The sequence below is a fragment of the Heloderma suspectum genome, chromosome 17, assembly GCF_057233095.1.
Source record: "Heloderma suspectum isolate Gila_16-S chromosome 17, 16-S_ref, whole genome shotgun sequence".
NCBI classification, from domain to species: Eukaryota; Metazoa; Chordata; class Lepidosauria; order Squamata; family Helodermatidae; genus Heloderma; species Heloderma suspectum.
In genome coordinates this window covers 6,274,501-6,281,971 of record NC_139474.1, presented here as the reverse complement: position 1 = coordinate 6,281,971, position 7,471 = coordinate 6,274,501, and positions in this window count along the sequence as shown.

Here is a 7,471-nt window from a genome sequence, read left to right as displayed (position 1 = left end):
GCTTCTGCTTGGAAATGAGCACTGGATTTAGGCTAGGAGTTGGTCTGAAGGGGCAATTTAAGGAGACCGGCCTTTGCTTCAACCCGAGGGGTGACATGTATGGGGAAGTTTTGGCTGGGAATATCCAAACCGGCCTCAAACCCCTTTCTCACCTGCAGTGTAAAGTGGACTACATTGCAGGGTTGTCGTAATCTAGTCTTCTCTCAACAGAGCGCCCCCTTCCCCACAATCCTGTAATAGGGTATAACAGTGGATTTCATTGCAGGGTTGTTGTACACTACTCTCTCAGCCTGATCCTCAACCTGTGATTTGGGGTGGCGGGGGGGGGAGAGAAACAGGACTGGACAACACCGCGAAGAAAGGACTTTCGCAGCCCCTTGAACCTTCTAACTGGAGATGCTGTGAATGAACCGGGGACCTTCGGCATTCAAAGCAGTGCTCTGCCACTGAGTAACGGTTCCTCCCCACTGCAAGTCTCTGTTTGTGCCTTTGGATAGCAAGCAACATGTTGATACAGAGAAATTCAGCTCGGATGCCTATTCCCTGTGCCCAGGAAATGCGTGCTCACCCTGAAGCCCTCGGACGGGTGCCTCGCTCCGCTGATCCCTAGGGAGAAGCGGGCGGGGGGAGAAACAGACTCTGAAAATGGGGGATCTAAATGCAGAGACACACCTCCAGCTAGGGTTTGATTGCAAGGTCAGAGTTACCCACCACACTATATTCTCCCCCAACCCCAACACCTACACTTGCATGCTGACTTGGCTAGGATTCCAGATGTGCTTAGGACAGGGACGCAAAAGTGGAATGGGCAGGGGGGAAGTGGCCCTCCAGGCCACTGGGTTGTTTAGGGGCTAAACAACCCAGCAGTTAACCCAACAACAAACCATGGCTAACGCTGGGTTGTTTAGCCCCTAAACACCCCAGTGGCCCGGGTTTGGCAGACACACTAAGCAACCTACATTTTTCTCCCTCTCTCCTAATACTAGAACCCAACAGGGTCCTCCCATGAAGCTGATTAGTGGGAGATTCAGGACAGATAAGAGGAAAAACTTCTTCACACAGCGCAGAGTAAAACTATGGAATCCGCTACCCCCAAGATGTAGTGATGGCCACCCATTTGGATGGCTTTAAAAGGGGGTCGGACAAATTCCTGGAAGAAAAGGCTATCAATGGCTACTAGTCCTGATGGCTCTATGCTACCTCCACTATCAGAGGCAGGATGCCTATGTGCAACAGTTGCTGGGGAACATGGGCAGAAGGGTGCTGTTGCAGTCCTGTCCTGCTGGTGGGTTTCCCATGGGCAGCTGGGCAGCCACTGTGTGAACAGAATGCTGGACTAGATGGACCCTTGGTCTGATCCAACAGGCTCTTCTTATGTTATGTTCTGTTGCCATTTGGTCTTCATTCGTTTTCATTTTCGTCTTCATTTCGATCTTCAGTCTTCATCTGCTAACTGGCTTTCAGGCCTGTGAGCTCGTAGAACCTGAACTGGTCCCTGTCTTATCAGAAGACCCTTACCTTGGTAAAGTATATGATGGGCATAGGTAGTACTTTTTTCTTTTTGCCTGCAGCATTGTTCCAAAGGCTTTCTCTGGGTTTTCTCTGATATTTGTTCACCTTTTTATCCCTTTCCCCCTTCCTTATTGTAAATAAACTTCACATCTATTTCAAAGTTTGTGTGTGTTTTATTTCACTTAAGCCTCACTACTAAATCTAGAGCCTTCCATTTGGTCTTGCTACTGATTAAAGTTTGAGGCTTGGGGCTTGAAATAGACGGTGTTGGCTTGACCTCTTAGACGTTCTCCACAGGGGGCTTTTATCCTGCCATGGAGACTGGTTACTCACAGAAGTTTGCAGGTCGTTTACATGATGTCGTCAACCTCCAGAACATCTCCTATGTTAACTGACCACCTCCAGAACATCTCCCATGTTAACTGACCTTTATCCCATTTTTCACAGATGGGAGATAACATGGCAGGGACTGTTAATCAGCTATATCAGCTGTGTGTAATTGCACAGTTCTGCTGAACCACAGCACCATCTAGTGGCTGTATAATGAAACATATAGAACTTGCAGACAAAGGAAGTCAAATCAAAGCAGATGTCCGTCCATGTAAAGGAGCCGATCTTAATCCTGCAAAGAACCCGGAAGCAAAAGCCCTGGTAAAAGTTTGGGATTTTAGGCTCATGTAGGAAAGCTCTTATTTCTGGGCCCCAAGTGTGTCCTGAAAGGTCTTAGAGTCCCCTGGCTCAGGCTGAAGTGGATGTTAAGAGGGGGTGGCAGCCTATTGACTAATTGGTTGCCTGATGACTATACTGCAGGGAGCCTGGGCAACACCCTTCCTCCCTTCACTATATCCCAGCTTTTGTGCAGGTTTTTTTCCCCATTCTGAAATATCAAAACGCCTCTCCTAAGGCAGTAAGAACTTCAGGGCTTCTTCACATGGCGCTTTTATCCTGCTACTGCGATCGCTCACTCATGGAAGTTTGCGAGTCCTTTAGATGATGTCGTCAACCTCCAGGGCGTCTCCTGTGCTAAATGGCCTTTATTCCATTTTTTTTAAAGATTGGAGATAATGAGCTATCAAATTACCATGCTTGAGTTCCTTCCGTGAAAAGAGGAAACCCCGCAATAAGAGGAGCTAGACCACAGCGCCATCTAGTGGCTGTATAATGAAACATATGGAAGACTCAGATAAGGGGGGAAAGTGGGAGGGGGGGGAAAGGAAGCACGTGTAAAGGGATTCCATTGTGATCTTCCATTTAAAACGGAAGCAGAAAGTCCCATTTTAAATATGGGATTTTAGGCTTGTGTCGGGATGCTCTTAAGCTAAAATATGCTGGAATTTTTGGCCCTGCCCCCTTTTGCCTTCAGAACCACCCACCACCAATGTGGCCCCTGAAAGGTCCTCTGAAATGCAATGTGGTGCTCAGGTTGAAAGAGGTTGTATACCCCTGATCTAAAGAGCAGTGGTCCTGTAAGACTATTAAGTCCAGAGTCAAAAATTATCTGGCTGCACTAATATGGAGCGCATCAGAGAACTTCTTTTGCAGGCTCATCTTAAGCCTGGACTTGGAAGCTAAGTTCCACTTGGTTTAATGGGACTTACTCCCAAGTATGCATGCGTAATAAAATTACAATGTCATGGAAATTTGTTGAGAGCCGGCAGATGGCGCCCTGTTACCATGTCTTCATCGGTAGGTAGTGGGGATCAGATATTAGAACCGTCTTCCTTTTTAAGAAAGACATAAAAAGCTGAAGGTTTTTAGCTTCGGAAAAAAGTCATCTGTAACAGAGAGGGACAAGACAGAAGTCTTATAAAGTTATGAGTCAATAATTTCCAGCTCTTTTGCGAGACAAAAACTTGGGGGCACCTAAAGGCACTGATACACAGCAGAGATTGGATGGATGTAAAAGAAGTACTCAGTTTATGTCATTTCATTGATTATATTTCTATACCGCCCCAAAGCCGAAGCTCTCTGGGCAGTTCACAAACATTAAAAACCATTAAAATGCATTATATAAAATACAAAAACCATTCACATAATGACATAAAACAAATCACACACAACAACAACATATATCTAAAACAATTTAAAACAATCAGCCAGAGACAATCAAGGGACTCATTATACCCTGCCAAATGACTGAGAGAAAAGGGCAGTTTTAACGTGGTGCCGAAAAGATGACAACGCTGGCACCAGGCGGGCCTCATCAGGGAGATTATTCCAAAAATGGGGAGCCACCACCGAAAAGGCCCTTTCCCTTGTTGATGCATTGCATTTATGTAATGCATCACCCATCAGTATCATTCTCTGGAACTCACTGCTATAAAATGGCATAAACTCAATAAGCCTTTGGAAAAAGAAGCCCATAACTACATGGGGGAGAAGCCAGCTCCTAGCTGTTGCGTGTTTTCATGTTATGTTTTCATTAAAATGTTGTTTTAATCTATATTTTATTATTGTTAGTTGCCTTGAGCGCTATTTTTGGCAGAAAGGCAGAATATAAATAAAATAAATAAATAGCTGCGGTAGCCAAAAACATAACTCTCCCCCACTCTGCCCCTCTTTTAAATGCAGTTTGGGAGGGGAGTTGTTAAACATTTGCAGCATTCACTTGACTGTGACCTGGCATCTGTTTGGCGCCAGGTGATGACCCTTTTGTTCTTCCAGGTTTTTTAGTTCTTCAGTTTTCATTGTTTTAAATCTCTTGTTTTATTTTTAGATCTTTATACTGCTGCTGGTTTTGCTGGCATATGCACACATCTGGAGGGGTATGCTTCTATTTATTTTACTTTTATTTATTGCATTTATATCCCACCTTTTTTCCTCTTGCAAGGAACCCAAGGCAGCTTACATTATCCTCCTCCTCTCCATTTTATCCTCACAACAACAACCCGGTGAGGTGGGTTGGGCTGAGAGTCTGTGACGGGCCCAAAGTCACCCAGTGAGCTTCCATGGCTGAGTGGGGACTAGAACCCAGATCTCCCAGCTCCCAGTCCAACACTCTCACCACTACACCACGCTGGGTCTCCCCTTGTGAACTTTCTTGGGGCAACTGGCTTACTTATGCGGGGATCCAGGGAATACTGGAAAATTTTATGGGGGGAGCAGGAATTGGGCCTATTATTTGGACACTCAATGATTTTTTCCATTAATGCGAAAATGAGCCAATCTGAGGTTAGATTTAATTCTGAGGTTCACACATATTATGGATGCTTGGTGTTATCATTAATATAATATAATTATTATAATTATTAATAACATTTCTATTCTGCCCAATTTGTTGTTGTTGTTCAGTCGTTAAGTCGTATCCGACTCTTCGTGACCGCATGGACCATAGCACGCCAGGCCTTCCTGTCCTGCGCTCTCTCCCGGAGCGTGCTCAAGTTCATATTCATTGCATCAGTGATGCTATCTAGCCATCTCATCCTCCGCCATCCCCTTCTCCTTTTGCCTTCAGTCTTTCCCAGCATCAGGGTCTTTTCCAGAGAGTTTTCTCTTCGCATTAGGTGGCCAAAAACTTTGAGCTTCAGCTTCAGTATCTGTCCTTCCAATGAGCAGTCAGGGTTGATTTCCTTTAATAGCCAAAGCTAAATAACCAGTTAAAAACAAAATACAACAGCATGCCAAAACACAGTATAAAACTTTTCAAACTACAGGACAGAACCAAAGTAAAAATTAAAAGCCAGCAGCAGATCTAAAAATAAAACCAGAGATTTAAAACCATGAAAACTAAAGAACTAAAATACCTGGCAAAACCAAAAGGTCTTCACCTGGCATCAGAGGTTAACAACTCCCTCCCAAACTGCATTTGAAAGGGGGGCAGAGAGAGGGAGAGCAAACTTGAAACACACACAGAACCCTGTCCTCAATACAAATCATCATTATTATTTACTTTATTATTATATCCTTATATCTCTAAGTGGGTCACATAGAAATATTGAAAATCACATTTAAAACACATTATTAAAAACCATTTCAACTGCAGTAACAATACAAATCATCATTATTAGCTACTTTATTATTATATCCTTATATACCGCTTAATATAATAAAACTCACTAAGCAGTTCACAAAGAAATATTAAAGATCATATTTTAAATACATTATTAAAAGCAATTTCAACGGCACTAACAATACAAATCACATTTCAAGTGCACAGCTGAAATCAATTCCAGCTACATCTTTAATCTACTACGCAAGAGTAGCGGGCAGAATGCGCTGTGCTGTGCTTGTGCACAGTTCTTGTTCTTTTCAGCTCCCCCCTCTTTCGTGGCATGCTCCTTGAGATGGACTGAGGGGAGAGGCAAGGTTGGAAAATATAAAGAATTACCTTGGTTCTGGCTTTGTGCAATGTGGAACCAAGGCAGCTTCAATATCTGTATCGGCTTCACTATTCTCTCCACCCTCCTCCTCCTCCTCCTCTTCCTCACAAATGGATTCTGTGCCTGTGTAGGGAATAGATGAACTGGGACAAATTTGACAGGAAGAAGGGGAAGACTACGACAGGTGCACAACGACAACCCTTGAGATAACCTGCCTTGAGGATGTCTTCCATGTTGGTTGCTGAATCCTCTGTTTTCTTTGCCAGAAAGGACTTCCCGGGCACGATTTGAACTGTCGGTTTGGACCTCTGGAGGCTTTAAGCCAGGCTTTGCCAACCTGGCACCCTGTAGATGTGTTGGACCACAACTCCCATCATCCCCAGCCAGCATGGCTGGGGATGGTGGGTGTTTTGGTCCAACGCACCTACAGGGCGCCAGGTTGGGGAAGGTTACTGTGGTCCACACTGACCTAAATGGACCAATGGTTTGACTTGGAATGTGGCAACTTCCTACGTTCCTATTTAAATCAGCCCTTTATCCAGAACCTTGAGGACTGGAATCTTTGTTTTTGTTTTTAAGGGAATGACCATAGCTTGGTGTTTTGCATGCAGAAATACCCCAGGGTCTATCCCTCCCACATCTCCAGGGAGAGCTAGGGTAGAAACCCCGGTCTGAAACCCTGGAGAAACTTGACTGCTAGCGTGGAGCTGACCCTGCACTTACCTCCCTGGGTCAGCTTGGCTTCCAGGAGGCTCTCATTCTGCAGATTAGGGGTCTGATTGCCCCCACCATTTCTCCTGAAACAGAAGAAGGACAGTGATGACTGTCCATTGTCACAGGGAAGGATCTGCCCTCCTCCATCAGAACACCAAGGAGCCAGAGAGAGAGGGAACGTACTGCTCTGTGCCGCCACCGTTCCTGGATCCCAACGGGAACTGCACCGAGTCTGTACTGGTGCTGGCTGTGTCCTCTTCCAGGCCACTGAGCCCCTCCTGGCTACCCAAGGCCCACTCTTGGCCTCTCTCCTTGTTGCCACCACTGCATCCATTCTGGCCTCCTTCGGCCCTGCCTGACTCGCCATCACGTTCACCGGTTCCTCTTTCCACCTCTTCGCTTCTCTTTCCTCCCTCACTATTCCTCCTTTCCAGGACCCCTTCCACCTCTGTACTGCCCCTCTCCCGGGCTTCCGGTGCTGCACTTGACTTGCCATTTTCTTCCACACCGCTATGCCCCAAATGTCCCAGTTTATTTGCTTCCCCAGTTTTGCCCTCCTCAGCCACTCTGCTCCCATCCTGTTCTCCTTTCCCCGGCTCTAGTCTTTCATCCCCCTCTTCTTCCTGAGCCAGGGCTTCCCTCAGAGCACCATACTCCCCACTGGTTCTCTTCTGTCCCAAATCCAGACTTTCTGCACCTTCTTCAGCCTCCTTTTTCCTTCCCTCCCTTTCTCCGAGGTCTCCATCTCCCTGCTCTTCCAAGCCCAACGTTTTCCCCTGTTGCCCCCAAACCTTCCCGGATCCCTGGATTATCTCATTCTCCTCTTGTTTCAGCAGTCCTAGAGGCCTGGGAAAAGAAAAGGAAGCAAAAGATAATGGCTCTGTTCCGACGCACAGAGTAACCATGTTCCGCAACGTGGTTAGACT